The 16,119-nt window shown below is 36.4% G+C and overlaps 1 long non-coding RNA gene across 3 annotated transcripts in view; it reads right to left on the reverse strand.

Annotated features, from left to right (window-relative positions):
- LOC307187966 overlaps positions 1-16,119 on the reverse strand; it is a 94,720-nt gene that overhangs the window by 29,539 nt on the left and 49,062 nt on the right. For all 3 annotated transcript variants that reach the window (XR_013828765.1, XR_013828766.1, XR_013828767.1), the window contains exon 3: positions 16-168. This is a non-coding gene — a long non-coding RNA (uncharacterized lncRNA). The remainder of the gene's footprint in view (positions 1-15; positions 169-16,119) is intronic.

Below are 16,119 nucleotides of genomic sequence, written 5' to 3' on the forward strand. Positions count from 1 at the left end.
AAAGATACAGCCCACCTGAAGTACACAATTGGATCAGGAGATCTTTGTTTGTTTAGATGTTCTCTCTCTTCTGGAGTTTTTTTTTCCCTTTATATTTCTTTCTGCTTTCCTTCTTTCATTCCTTCTTTCCTTCTCCCTCCCTCCTTTCTTCTTCCCACGTATCTTTCTCTACAAAAAAGAAAATACAAAAAGCACATTTGTAGTTCTAAATGATGTGTTACCAGCTCTTCCCTTAGAATTACATTGGATGTCACTGTTTCTTCTGTTCTGATGGCCTGTTCACAAATTCAAAACTGTATAAATTGAGCCAGAGATCAACTTAAAGAGTAAATTCAATACCTAGGACAAATGTATGAACACCCACATATACATACACATAGAGAAACGTTAAATTGGACATTCCAACATTGTTCCTAAGAGAATTGTAAACAAAATGAAGATATCTACAATCTTGGATATACCTACTTTAATGATAAAGTTAACTTAGTAAATCTTTCAGAAATATCCATTGTCTGTCAAATTTTGGTTCCACAAATGGAAACTACAGTTGATCTACTACATTGCCTACCAGAAAAGGATGTTCCATAGCATTGGACTTAGAAGCACTAAAAAATTCTTCCTGGTTTATCATTTCAGTGGTTACGTCATTTTTCTACAATGAAGATATACTTGTATTTCGTAACATTGATACATTTTCTTGGACTGTTGTAGCTGTGTTTATCAACAGGTCATGTCTTTGAGGAATCAGTTACCATAATACCTACTATAAAGGCATGTATAAAACAATAGAGGATTCCTGCTCCAATCAGGGATGACAATTCCACAAATACTTCTGTATGAATGTTAGAACTATGCCTTTACAGTTTGTTTTGACCTCAAGCCAATTAAGGTAATTTCTAAAGAATAAGAATACACATTATACTACTGCATAATGTAATTCAGTGCTAAAGTCTTATGCTTCACCTATCATTTGCGCTCAAGCCCCAGTGAAAATTTTAGTGCCTATGCCCTGAACTCTCTGATCTTGAATTTTCAAAAGAAATTTAAGTGACTCAAATAGAGGTTAAAGAATTTATTCAGCTCTTGTGAAACAGAGCATCTGAAGATGTAGTAGCTTCCTAATTGAAGCAGTCAGTTTTGACAGCATAGGGAGAGCTGAGTAGCTGCCTTTATGGTTTTGATTTAGGCTGTGATTTTTGACTTTAAGCAAAACTCATGGTTGCAGATCATGTCTTTTGCTTGGGTTTACAATAACCATCAGAACAGTTTCTCCCAGAATTATTTTTCCAAGCCTTGTGGTTTATAAGCAAGTCACAGTTCCTAAGGCAAGATGTTATCTAACAGAAAGGAAAACAAAGTGAGTATATGGGGGCCGGGTGGGAGAGGGACAAAAGCTAGAAGGCAGGAAGGAAAATGGTGACACTCTATCTCTTTTGTTTAATTCTTTTACATCTTATATTTTGGCCCTCTGCTGCAAGTGTGGATGGGCAAAGACTCCGTGGCATACCTCCCCATTTTGATCAAATCGTACATTTAAATGTCTGGGATAGTTTATTGATGCAGACCTTTAAACGGATAAGGGGGAAGTGGCCAAAAAAGACACCTCTTAAGTTAAGTATTTCAAAATGTTCCCACAAGTAGTCAGTTGAATTATCTCACTAGAAAAAACAATAATTATATGGGGGAATTACTTTGCTATGTAAATTTCACTTGTGTTAGAACCCTCGCCCCAGGACACACACACAAATTTCAAATTTATAAGCAAACTGTTACCTTTTATAAAAACTGCATTGAAGTTAAGAAAGAGAGGAACACTCAGAGGGAGGTGAGGAACTTTTTTATTTTCTCCAAGATGAAGGCAATTAAAGGAAGCTTCCCAGAATTGGTTTGTGACATGCCAGGATGGAGAGTCCTCATGGTCCTTAGCTAAGGAAGGGAAACTTCATGAGTCTCCGACAGAGGAGATGAGACCTCATAAACTCAGCAGGGGAGGGTACATTGAGTAATATACTTACAAGTTAACCCCACTTCAAAAAGTATATTTTAAAAGGAGTATTAATGATATATAATTAAAATTGATCATTGTATTTATTCTGCTAAATATTAATGATTAATCATATTTTGTCTTTAAATAATGGTAGGTAGCACTCTGTTTTTATGGAAGGGATGATATGTCATGTTATTTATAGCACTTACTACCACTTGATGTATATATGTTTATGTATATAAACATATATATATAAACATATATATATATATATATATATATAAAATTTTTGTTTGCTGTTGATTCCTCTGAACTAAAATGTGAGGTCCAGTATTCAGAGGTTTTTTTTGTTTATTTCTTTTACTGCTATGTTCCTAGGACACATTATAGGCATTCAATAAGTACTTTTTTAAATTAATGAATAGCAATCATAATATCTTGATCACACTACATGTATCACATCCAAGATTTATTTTAGTAAAAGCAAACCATACACAACACTTTCTTGTGTATAAAAAGATGTGTAGATGCCTTGGATAGGGCTCCAAGTTATTCTTTCAGGATGGATCATTTCAGGAGAAAAATTGTATTGAGACCTCAAAATGTCTCAGAGTGTTCCATGTATTCTCAAAGTACATCAGAAATCTGTTGCAAAATCAGACCCTTGCATCAGGTACTGGGAATACAAAGATTCTAAATTAGTATCTGTTTCAAACAATGGTCCTAAAATTGCCCCAAAGGGATTAAAATAATCTGTGAAAAAAGAACTATAGGTGAGTTGTTATCATATTTCATCACCCTCAAGTCAACATATTGAAAAACAGATATGGATACAACAAATGACCTAAAGCAGATCTTTGTAAGAAAACGGCTATCAAAATTCCTCTCTTCACACTCAGAGAGAAAGAACTCTCTGGTATCTCCTTCTCTTCTTATAAAGACATCAGTCTTATGGGATTAAGGCCTTGCCCTTATGACTTAACCTTTCTTACCTCTGTATAGGCCCTGTCTCCAAATCCAGTCACAGTGAGGATTAGGGCTTCAACACAGGAATTTTGAGAGAACACAATTTAGTCCACAGCGTACTCCGTGGTGAAAGAAAAGAGTTAAGTGTTTATCTACTTCTGCTCTAAAAAGCTCCTGATATGCATATAGGAGACTGGACTAGTCTTGTCTTTGACATTTGGGTAACCTAACATTTCTGCTGTAAGTGGTTTTTCCAGCACAAGGCCCAGTAGGGTTACCGTACAACAACCCCACCACATGCACAGTAGGGAACACACTCATGCTTAACACACCCCAAACTGTCAGACTTTAAAGGAAAATCTGTTTTTAGTTTATGAATCATATGAATGTGTTATCTATTCAAAAAGTAAAAACAAACAAAAAACCCTCCATAGAAGGGTTCAAGCAAGAGCAAGCTCTATGTCCTATTAGTTATTATTAAGAAAAGGGCTACTAACAATGATCAGGAAAATTAGGATGTCAGGCTATGCTATAGAAACAGATTCTAAATCTCAGTGACTTCTTAACATAGCAAAGTTGTGTTTCTCTCTCAAGATCTTATATGGGTTAGGTAACAATATAGATTAAATGTCCACCTGGTAACTCAAGAATTCAGATGACTTCTATATTTTGATGCTGCCATTATAGGGCATTAAAGAGTTCCTGGGGCAAGGGAACAGAGAATGGGGAAGACTCGTTATTCTCAAGCAGTTGAGACCGGAAGTGATACACTTTTCTATCTTCTCACAGGCCATTGTCTACAGGCAACTAATTCATAGCCCCACTTTAACTGTAATGGAAGCTAGAATAAATATGGAAGCATACAGAACATTTTGGGCACTCTATAATCTATGCTGAACTGGGTTCCTTATAACTGCAAATACCACACTATATTTAATAAAAGGAGTCATCTCCAGTAAATCATTAATGTAATAAGACTGTGGCTTTTCCTCAATCATTTTAATCAAGACGTTTCCCCCAAAATAAAAGTCACAAAATACATTTGGAAGACTGTTGTTTCCACTTAATCTTTATTCATTCATAACACAAAGTTATTATTTCCTAATAGTGATAGAGTTGAACCAAGGTGAATTCCAGACATTGTAATTGAGGTCTAGGAACCCATCCTTATAAAGTCAGTCTAAATACCCTCATTAACTCAATAGTAATAAGACTTAAAAGGATCCCTCACAGGGTAACAGGCATATCATGTGGAGAGAGCCTTGCGATAAAAAAAATTCCCGTTAGGATGTCAGCAAATAAAGGAGAGTTTTTTTGCTGTTGTTTTGGATTGATTTTCTTTTTGTTTGCTTTTTGTATTTACAATTTATTAGAACTTTTGTAAAAATATTTTAAAGGATGGGATATTTTAATTAGGTGATTCAATTTTGTTTTTTGTCTAACTTCCTTTAAGAAACAGTTATATACTGCAATGATATACACACATTTAGTCCAAATTAGTTTTTGCCTTCATAAAGAAAAATTAAAACTAAATTACTACTCTCAAAATTTCCTTCATTATTACCCTTTAAAGGATTGGTTCCCAAACATTAAAGAGCTTCAGAAGCATTTGACATCCTGGTCAAATACAGATTGCTGGGATCTACCCTAGAGTTTCTGATTCAGTTGGCCTGGGGTGGCATCTGAGAATTTGCAATGGCAGCAAGTTACCAGGTAATGCTGATACTGCTGGTCTGGGGACCACACTTGGAGAACAACTGTTCTAAATTATATGCTATTATAATTATATGATATCAGCTCATTATTTAAAGATTCCTGTAAATCAGCTGGCTCCTGTACATGGCATGTCTTTTCAAGAAAGGGCCATTTGTAATTTATTCTTTTAATCTCAGCACCTAACAGACACACTGGAAACATGACAGATATTGAATAAGTTTTTAATGAATAAATAAAGTATCTATTCTATATCCTCATATCATATTTTAAATATATATGGTTAACATTAAAATTTATTTCAGTTATTCAAAACAATAGATGAGAAAGCAAGGTTCCCACTGCGCTATGGTTTGTTCATCATACTACACTCAGCTAGTCCCCAACTTTATTCTTTTTCATGAACTGAAGGTGAATTATCTGCATCCTCATCAGGATAATCTATGAACTATAAGCTATTAGGATCAACACTTCCATGAGGGAAAGGATGGAAGCAGTACTGGAAAAAGGAAGGAGTTTGTGGCAATGCAATGTCAACATAGGTCTTAGCCAAAACCACAGGGAGCCCTGAAGTTTGCAAAGTCCTTCAGAGGTTTACCGTATTGCATAGAGGGGGCTGAGTACTGTATTAAGCAGTCATTAGATTTAAGCTGCCCCTGAGAAGGGAGAGTGCCTTGGGCAAGGCTGATGTCTCTAATTAAGGGCAATTTCCAGAGAGCTCAGAATAAACACTTCTGCATGTGTGTATATATATATTTTTTCAGCAATATATATTATTCTTATTTAATATCAAAATAATTATTTAATAATAAAATGTTAACATATGTAATTAGTAATTAATGTTCAGATATATAATTATATTTTAAGTTGAGATATATAACTATACTTTAACTTAAAGGAAGGAAAATGCCTTCTATTACTTACAACTGTGTTTACAAGAAGTATTTTTGTTGATTGACTACTTAAATATTGAAAATTAAAAGCTTGATATATTCCTTTTCAGTGACACAATGGACATTAAAACAGTAACACTGCATTTTTTTTTACAGCTATTAAAGGTCTCATGCACATGGTGAAAATGTGAAACATTCTCACACGCGTCATATGGTCTGCCAAATCAGTGATGGTTTTATTTGCTATCTAGAGTTACTATCGGCTGGGGATGGATCATGGTGTTAAACAGGAAGTGTCCTGTAGACACTGAGAGAATAAACTATTTTGGGTGCCTACGTTAAGTGGTCAATATGATGGCTTCATACCAAAAGTGGACTCAAACTTCTCTAGCTTAGTCACAATAGACAGAAGAACATGAATAATGGATCATCTTGGGAATAAGAGTTATAGAATTAAGAAGCCCCACTATCAAAGAGAAAGCGGGATGTTGAACATTACAACCTGACTACTTAGGAGACAAGAAGGATTAGATGGACTGTACTTCAGTGTGCCTATTAGTATAATGAGAAGTATCAAAACAAATGTCTCCATACGGAGGTAGGTGTAAATGTATTCCCTATACTAACACTTAACTCATTTACTTATCACTCAGACTCTTTATTCACTTACCAGCATATGGTTATTGGATGTGTGCTACTTATTGAAAATATTGTGGAAAAAATTTTTATACATAGGTGAACAGAGACATCTCTGGATATAAAAACACTAGAGTGTTTTTAAAAATGTTTTCACATGTCTATTTTTGTTGTTGTTTCTAATCGAAAAGAAATAAATCAAACATTAAAAATCTTCCCTGGTTCAAGTTCTCATCTTATACATGGACTATTGTAACATTCTTTTAACTAACATCTGTCTTCCACTTTAATGTAAGTCTTACGTGGACTCTGGAGCACACGTTGTATCTTATGATTATCCATGTTCAAAATGTTCAGTAGATCTTCATTGCCGATGTGATGTTAAAATGTTTCATTTCCAAGTACTTTATGCTCTCGTATCTCCTCATGCTCCCAACCCTTAATTCCACTTAACCTTCAAGTGTGGTCATTGCAATGTCAAACCATGTCATTCTTTTGCTCTCTTATAGCTCTTTTGCTGTTGTTGTTTCTAATAATTTCTCTGCCAAAAATGTTTCCTCTACCTTTTTCCCCTCCAAGTGAATGGTTACTTATGCTTTCTAAACCTATCTATCTCAAATGTTAACTTCTCACTGTGATATTCCCTTACATCCTTAGGCTTATTCAGTCAAGTCCCACCACTCTGTTGCCATGGCATGCTGTACACATCACTCTTATAACACATATATGTTTGTTTTGCCCAGTATATCATAAGTTCCTCAAGATCTGGACCATGATTTACCCATCTTTGGATCCTTAGGCCTATAGTTGTTGCCACCATGTGCACATTATATATGTCTACTGAATCAAGGTCACGTAAAATACTGAAAGTTTGTGATTTAACACATTTTGATTAATTAAGCTCATATATAGCAATTACAATATTCCTGAGAACTAAAATTGTACATTTGTTCTTGTTATTCTTGATTAAAAACTTCGATTGCATATGTGTTTCTCTGGGAAAGAGCTTATTTCTAAGTAGCAGGCAGTAATAGAAAACTACAGAGGAAGGTAAAATTGAAATAAAGGAAGGGTAGAGCTTGGGGTTCAATAACAATTCAAAAAATATTCGTTGAGCACCTGTTAGGTTCAAGGCATTGTGCTAATTTCTAGTAGAACTTAGTCCCTGCCTTTAATGTGCTTATAAGAGATCTGATAGAGAGTGAAATTAGGCATCTCAAATATAAAAAAGTATATTTTAGGGCTTCCCTGGTGGCGCAGTGGTTAAGAATCCACCTGCCAATGCAGGGGACATGGGTTTGAGCCCTGGTTCGGGAAGATCCTACACGCCATGGAGCAACTAAGCCCGTGTGCCACAAGTACTGAGCCTGCGCTCTAGAACCCACGAGCCACAACTTCTGAGCCGGTGTGCTACAACTACTGAAGCCTGCGCGCCTAGACCCTGTGCTCTGTAACAAGAGAAGCCACCGCAGTAAGAAGCCCCCGCACCGCAACGAAGAGTAGCCTCCACTAGCCGCAACTAGAGAAAGCCCACATACAGCAACGAAGACCCAACACAGCCAAAAATAAATAAATTTTAAAAAAAGAAAAAGTGTATTTTAAAAGGCCTGATATTGGCAGGCAATGCAAAACAAAAATGATGCAGAAACCATGAAGAAAACAAGCAATCATTTAAATATTTTATAATATTTACCCTCATTTATGAAATATTTTAAAATATTAAGTGAATGGGTAGTTGCGACAATTTTAATTTTAAATATAATGATCAAATAAGGCTTTGTATATGCATATATCAGGAAGATAGCATAGGTTAAAGTTAAAAAAGGTTAATTTGTATCAACCTCAGGCATCTCAAATAAAAATATGAAATACCTTCAACTGTATATCTAAAAATATGATAGATCATTATTGTATTCAGCATTAATTATTATGTTTTTCAGCAAAACAAAGAAGCAGCAGACAGGCAATTCTAGACATAAGTACATTCCTTTTCTTTTCATTCTTTTTGAAGCGAGAGTTTAATTATGAAGAGATAACTAGAAGTGTTACAAACTGAATTCAAATTAATATTTGATTAAATTTCATAAGACAGCATGGAGCTATAACTGGAATGAACAGTTTGATGAAATTAAAATTACTTAGTAATAGATATTAAGCTAAGTAACTATTAAACTGTTTATTTCTTAGGGTGTAATAGCAGGTGCCAGAGGAATAGTATAAATTTTCCACAAACACAACCCTGGTAGACTTTCAGAGACTTGGGACTGTGCGGCTGAACAATTCTTGATCACAATTTATATTAGCTGTACCCCTTCAGACATGTGATGATGTTTTATATACCTCTGCAAGTCACTAATGGTACTGAAAACACAAGTAGTTAATGTTCCTGATCTACATTTTTAAAGGCTAAAGGGATGAAAGTTATACTGAAATCAGTTATGTGCTACAGAAAAACAAAAACAAAAGCATAACCTTTATCATTTGCAAATGTGAAAGAAACAAATACATGGGAAACAACTGGAAGAGACTCATTCTGGGCCAGAGGGAGGAATCCCTAATCAGCAGATCATACCAGACATCCTTAGCAGAAGGTAAGCTTGGGAGAAAAGAGGCTGGGCTGGGGATTGAATGGTAATTCACACTGTTAGGTTCAAGACACTGTGCCAGTTGCTACAAGAGTGCGGTCCCTTCTTCAGTGTGCTTTTGAGAGAGCAGATAGCTAGAAGTGGGCTGCTAAGTGTAACAGAGAACATGGTGAATGCTCTAACAAAATTACAATCTATAATTTACTTTAAGACATATCTCACTCTATGAGCAAAGGGAAGAGATGAGCAAAACCTCTAAGGAGGGAGGTACCTTTGAGATAGTCCTGGCAGCACTGGTTCAGACATCAGTAGTGATGAACGGGATAAAGGCCAGGAACGAGTCTTTCGGCTAGAAAAAGTACTTTGGTTGATGAGTGTGGAAGTAGCCTTGAGAACTTATTCTGGACAGCTAAGTTTTGATCGTCACTCCACCAACTATCTATTGAATTATGGGTGAGTCACTTAGCCCTTCCAGACCTAGTTTTCTCAGTGATGCATACAAGAAATTGACCTGGATAATCATCAAGATCATGCCTGTTCTAAAATGCTCTGATCTAAGAACACATTGGTTGGTTCCTGTTTTGAATGGCTTAGAATGCTAAGTTAATAAATTTCTTTTTAATTTGTAGGCAACTGAAATTTGCCAAAAGTTTTCTGAGCAAGGTAGTAGTATGATTAAGAATATACATTTGGCTTCTTTTTATGGCTGAGTAATATTCCATTGTATATATGTGTCACATCTTCTTTATCCATTCATCCGATGATGGACACTTAGGTTATTTCTATCTCCGGGCTATTGTAAATAGAGCTACAATGAACATTTTGGTACATGACTATTTTTGAATTATGGTTTTCTCAGGGTATATGCCCAGTAGTGGGATTGCTGGGTCATATGGTAGTTCTATTTGTAGTTTTTTAAGGAACCTCCATACTGTTCTCCATAGCGGCTGTACCAATTCACATTCCCACCAGCAGTGCAAGAGTGTTCCCTTTTCTCCACACCCTCTCCAGCATTTATTGTTTCTAGATTTTTTGATGATGGCCATTCTGACTGGTGTGAGATGATACCTCATTGTAGTTTTGATTTGCATTTCTCTAATGATTAATGATGTTGAGCATTCTTTCATGTGTTTGTTGGCAATCTGTATATCTTCTTTGGAGAAATGTCTATTTAGGTCTTCTGCCCATTTTTGGATTGGGTTGTTTGTTTTTTTGTTATTGAGCTGCATGAGCTGCTTATAAATTTTGGAGATTAATCCTTTGTCAGCTGACTCATTTGCAAATATTTTCTCCCATTCTGAGGGCTGTCTTTTGGTCTTGTTTATGGTTTCCTTTGCCGTGCAAAAGCTTTGAAGTTTCATTAGGTCCCATTTGTTTATTTTTGTTTTTATTTCCATTTCTCTAGAAGGTGGGTCAAAAGGATCTTGCTGTGATTTATGTCAGAGAGTGTTCTGCTTATGTTTTCCTCTAAGAGTTTGATAGTTTCTGGCCTTACATTTAGGTCTTTAATCCATTTTGAGCTATTTGTAATGAGGTGGATGGACCTAGAGTCTGTCATACAGAGTGAAGTAAGTCAGAAAGAGAAAGACAAATACCGTATGCTAACACATATATATGGAATTTAAGGGAAAAAATATGTCATGAAGAACCTAGGGGTAAGACAGGAATAAAGACACAGACCTACTAGAGAATGGACTTGAGGATATGGGGAGGGGGAAGGGTAAGCTGTGACAAAGCGAGAGAGTGGCATGGACATATATACACTACTAAATGTAAAATAGATAGCTAGTGGGGAGCAGCCGCATAGCACAGGGAGATCAGCTCGGTGCTTTGTGACCACCTAGAGGGGTGGGATAGGGAGGGTGGGAAGGAGGGAGGTAGACACAAGAGGCTAGAGATATGGGAACATATGTATATGTATAATTGATTCACTTTGTTATAAAGCAGAAATGAACACACCATTGTAAAGCAATTATACTCCAATAAAGATGTAAAAAAAAAACAACCAAAAAAAATCACTGTGCTATACATCTGAAACTAACACATTGTAAATCACCTATACCTCAATAAAAAATTAATTTAAAAAAAAAGAATATTCATTTGGACTGTTAATCTAATGAAGACACATAGGATTAATCCTTTGGGAGGATCACTTAGAATCTCTAATGTTCCTAGGTAAGAGGTAATGAGGAGCTAGCAGAGGAAATATATTATAGAAGCTGAATCCATAAGACCTGTCCTCACTATTAATCAATGCCAATAGGAGAGAAAAAAGAAATCAAAACCAAAACAAGCAAACAAAAAACATAGCTTCCAGCCTTGGTATCTAAGAGCATTTTTACCAGACCAAGCTAGGAAAATTTTATGTGTAAGGATCAATGCAAGACTTTGGAATGAAGCTGTTCAACTGACAACTGGAAATGAAGGTTTAGATCTTTTGCTCTCAAGATATGGACTGAAAGAGGGCTTGCAGACTCAAATGCTTACAGGGACTACTGAAGTAACAGGCTATGTTCAAAACAATAAAGCCATGGGGAGTGCAGCACCATGAAAGAATGTGTCTTTCTGAAGGAGGTAGCTGCTGTTCAGCTTCAACAGATTGGTGCCCTTGCAATTGTAGACCCTGCTTTTCTAACATAAGCCAGAAATTTACATGGCTTTCCTTTTTAAATTATTGATAAGGAAACTACTCAGTAAAATTAAGTAAATGTGGGGAATAAACAAAACATGACTCTAAGCCACATTGGTATACAGACTGCTGGATATAAGTTTGGGACTACTATATTAACCTTCTCAGAATTAGCGGAAAGATAACAGTGATGAAAATTGTGGGAAAGGGTACACATTTTCAAAAGAACAACTCTAAGGAGAGAAGTCTAAGAAGAAATCCTCAAATAATTTTTATACTTAAAAAGTCAAGTAAAAGAAAATAGTGGTCCCTATATACAATGAGGTTGCCAGATATGAGAAAAATATGAGGATATACTCAAAGAGAATGGAAGGTAAAGAAACAAGGATAGACACAGTTTCCACCAACAGGAGGAATTTAAAGAATACACAATAGGGCTTCCCTGGTGGCGCAGTGGTTGAGAGTCCGCCTTCCAATTCAGGGGACACGGGTTCGTGCCCCGGTCCGGGAGGATACCACATGCCACGGAGTGGCTGGGCCTGTGAGCCATGGCCGCTGGGCCTGCGCGTCCGGAGCCTGTGCCCCGCAATGGGAGAGGCCACAACGGTGAGAGGGCCGCGTGCCACAAAAAAAAAAAAAAAAAAAAAAAAGAATACACAATAGAAGAGACACTAGTAGCCTAAAAAGATAGGATGAAAGTGGAAAGGCATAAATTACCTGCATTTTTCTTTACATAATCTCTATATTTTTTCATTTTATGTTTTCAGAAATCTGCTTCATAGCTCAACATACTTATTGGATTGAATAGTATGCTCAATATATCCACTTTTTCATACAAACACCTGGAGATGTTTTTTGTGGTAACTGGCAACTGTGAAGTTACCATCCATTACAAGACGACAATATGGGAAAAAAGACTTGGAAGATTTAACTGCTCATTCGTATTATCAGGTAGACAAGTCCACAATCGTGGTTGTATTAAAACATGTATAAGAGAAAGTGGAAAATGAGTTTGATTTAATGTTTAGAAGATATTTTAAAGTGTTCCTACAACCATGCTTTCTTCATTGACTCTGAGAATTCATCAGAAGAGCAAGTAGCTGTATCTTGCTGGATACTTCTCAGTCTCTGCTGGTAAGAAATCATGAGTCTCAACTGTTGAGAAGCTTTATGTTTTCCTTGAAAAGAAACAGTTCCTTGAACAGATGGTTGACTGCAAGATTTTGCCACATTTCTCAAATATTCTTTGTAAACCACCAGCAGCCACATTTAATTTTGTCTACGAGGAAGGAGCAGTGAGTGGATGATGAATCAGGCATCATTAACTGTAATTTAAGAAAAATCAAATGCAACAATGTCTTGAATAGCAATAATAAGATATTAGAAAAGCTTCTTTTGAAAATTTTCCAAATGTGCAAAGGATTGTCAAGGAAGTATTAGAATATGACAATGAAGAATATTAAGGTGGGTGACAAAAATTGATATATATATATGTGAGTGGGGGGGGAGGGGGTAATTTGTATTTGGAACACACTAGGCACTCAATAATTACTTGCTGTTGCATAACTTTTCTACTCTTGCTGGTCACAGAAATTCAGATCTTGAATTTCTTCTGAGAGTCATCTATAGATCCCAAGACACCTTACCAGCAACTTTTTTTTTCTTCCCTGTTTTCCCCACCTTTCTGGTAGACTCTAGAACCACGCTGTTTTCCTTTTCTGGTCTATTATTAATTCATTTTTTATAACTATGTTTTTTTCTCTTTGGCTTATAAAAAAGCTCAATTTTCCTTCATGATTTAATAAGCTTTTTCTTCTAGTTATCTGCTGCTACTTATTAAACAATATCACTCCCAAATTAGTGGTCTAAACAACAATCGTATCATTTTGCTCTGGACTTCATGAGTCAGGAATTCAGACAGGGCATAGCAGGCAGACTTGTCTCTGCTCAAGTCTGTCTGGGACCTCAGCAAGGAAGTCCTGATACCTGAGGGTAACTGGAAACTCTGGAGGCTGTAATCGTTTGGGAGGCATTTTTGCTCACCTTACTGATACCCGTCATAACTCAAAGGCAGGGCTCAGCTGAAACTTTTGACTGGAATGCCTACTCTTATCACCTCCACATGGACTAGGGTTTCTCATAACATAGTGGATGGGACCTGAGAGTGACTGTCTAGAAAATGACAGTTCAAGAGATGCAGGAAAAGGCTGCATGACTTTTTAGGACCTAGCCTCAGGAGTCACAGGCTACAACTTCCACTGTCTTCCATTGGTTGTAGAAGTCACAACCTAGATTCAAAGGCGGAGACACAGATTGCATCTCCTAATGGGTGCATGTATCAAACTTTTTGTGATCTTTTTTTCTAACTTACCATTTTAAATTACCAAATTTTCTAGAGAAGTCATGAAAAATGTTATGGGAGGGTTTGTGAGTCAATAATGTTAGTAAAACAGCATTTGAAGAGGAGAAAACTAGGTGTGCAAGAGATGTACGTGAGCATTCCATGTTTGTGAATCTGCAAGTCAATTACTGTTGGATCATATTGTACAAAACATGTGCAAGCAGTAGATTTTAAAGGGCCATTTTTGCCATGTTAAGAAGTTGCTACAATATACATGAAGTAATAGCAATCTCTGAAGAACATTAAGCATGGGAAAAACCTCCTCACTACATATTAGCCCTATTTCTCTTGCAGGACTCTAAAGAAGGAATTTATTATGGGATGAGAATACAGATAAAGTGACTAGCTAGAAAGCTACTGCAGCAGTTCAGAGGAACATGAAGACAGCCTGACCTTCTTTTAGAAAGGGGAGAATCAGAACAAGAGAAATTGAGGAAGTTGAATTAAGGCAGTTTAAAAATTGATTAATCGTTCAGATAAGGTTGGTCAAAGTGAAGGAACACTTTTCAGATCACTATCCATGGGTGGTTGGTTGATGATTATTATGCTATTTAGCCAAAGTACTGATGATGGACAATTATTTTCATAATATATTAGCTTTAAAACATTTCTGAACTCATTATAGACATATCAACCTCTTTCTGATAAGTCAGTAATATTGATCTACTCAACCACATGAGGCTTTCTTTATTTAACTGATTATGTAGAAACTGATGGCCATGCAGAGATTAGTTAATAATGACGAAGAGAAGTGGTGGCTATAAAAGTACTTAAAATGATCCATAGGTAGTTTTTATATCCATCAATGCCAGCAAATGTCCAGTATCATTGAGGTCTTGAACTTAAACCTACTGAAAATGTAATAAATAAAATAGTCTAACCTATGGTATCTATTAAGTTTTATTAGCTATTTTGTCAGGCTGGTCTGTGTGCAGGCATATTGAGAGGTGAGAAAATCATTTTTTGTTTCTGCATTTTTTTAGAAACCTGTTCTTGAATATGGCTGGAATAAGTGCAACTTTAAAAATGGAAAGGTTGAGGACTTGGATAGGAAAGGAGGGTAACATTTAGAATGATAAAGTGAAACTGAAACATAAGGTTTACTTTAATGTCAAAGAATTGTGACAAATCGGAAGTCTATGTGTTGTTTTCACATATTTTAATTAATTTTTACAGTAACAATGCTGAATTAAAGCATCCTTATATATAAACGAGTGCTTACAGCTCCTGTGCCTATCAGTAATTTTTCCTTATGGGTGAAAGTAAAAGAACCTTTAATTCTTAAGGTAATACCTTGAAAAGGGGGCTTATCATGGAATGTTCAGGTAGTATTTTCATCACGTTGCTTCTAGCCAAGTGCAGCATGAGCTGCTGCTGCATACGTGAATGAACTGTATTGGCAGCAGGACCTCTAGCTGTTTGATGGTTTTATACAAAGCATGAAACTATTAAAAACATTTACTTAAAGTAACATTTTTTACTCTACTATTAGGTATGTCTACAAAGTCAGATTATGCCTAGAAGTGGGAAGCAATATCTGTTTTCTTAATAGTACATGTGTTTTATATTCATTGTTTTAACTTCTAGATTTTACTACTATTCAGTTATGGTGAGGCCGACAGATATGGAGACTGAAAAGATAGTTTTTTGCTCACAGTTTCCAAGAGGGGGAGGCATGCCACATGATGCAGGGGACATCTGGGGAAGCAAAAAGTTCAGTAAGGAGGCAGAGGGAGCAGGGGGTAGGAAGAAAGCATGGGCAAAGCTTTCTGTGTGGTTTCCCTGAGAAGGAATGGACAAAGCAGGGTAAGCAGGTTTAGGATTGGCTAGTTTGGATAATTTCAGTGGGTTCCAGGTTGCAGCAGCTCTCTAGCTGTCTGGTACCTGCATGGGTGATTAGAGGCAGGGAATAATGGCCCAGACTGTAAGAGCCCTGTGAGAGGCTGATACAAGAGGTGGATGGAATATGGGTTCTGGGTTGGTTGGTTTGTATATGAAAGGCGTACTTACAGGCAAGTCCTTTCCTGTCTCTAGGAACTGGCTAACCCTGGGAGAAGCAGTCTCTCTAGAGTCAGCAAGGCCCCAGATGTCAAAGTTTCAGAAATACCAAAAATAAAAAGCCATGATTAATATACTCATCAATGACAGAGCCTCCATCTTTATTCACCCCAAAAAGAAAAAAACAAGAAAATTAAATCTGTTCTTACTTAAAACAAGCCTCAAATCACGGACAGCCTGAGACTCCTGGTCTGGTGCTATTCTTGTTGCTAAAGCTGAGAGAAACTAGACACTAGGAAATTCATAATTGT

The sequence above is a fragment of the Stenella coeruleoalba genome (genome assembly GCF_951394435.1).
Source record: "Stenella coeruleoalba genome assembly, chromosome: 6".
In the NCBI taxonomy this organism is placed as follows: Eukaryota; Metazoa; Chordata; class Mammalia; order Artiodactyla; family Delphinidae; genus Stenella; species Stenella coeruleoalba.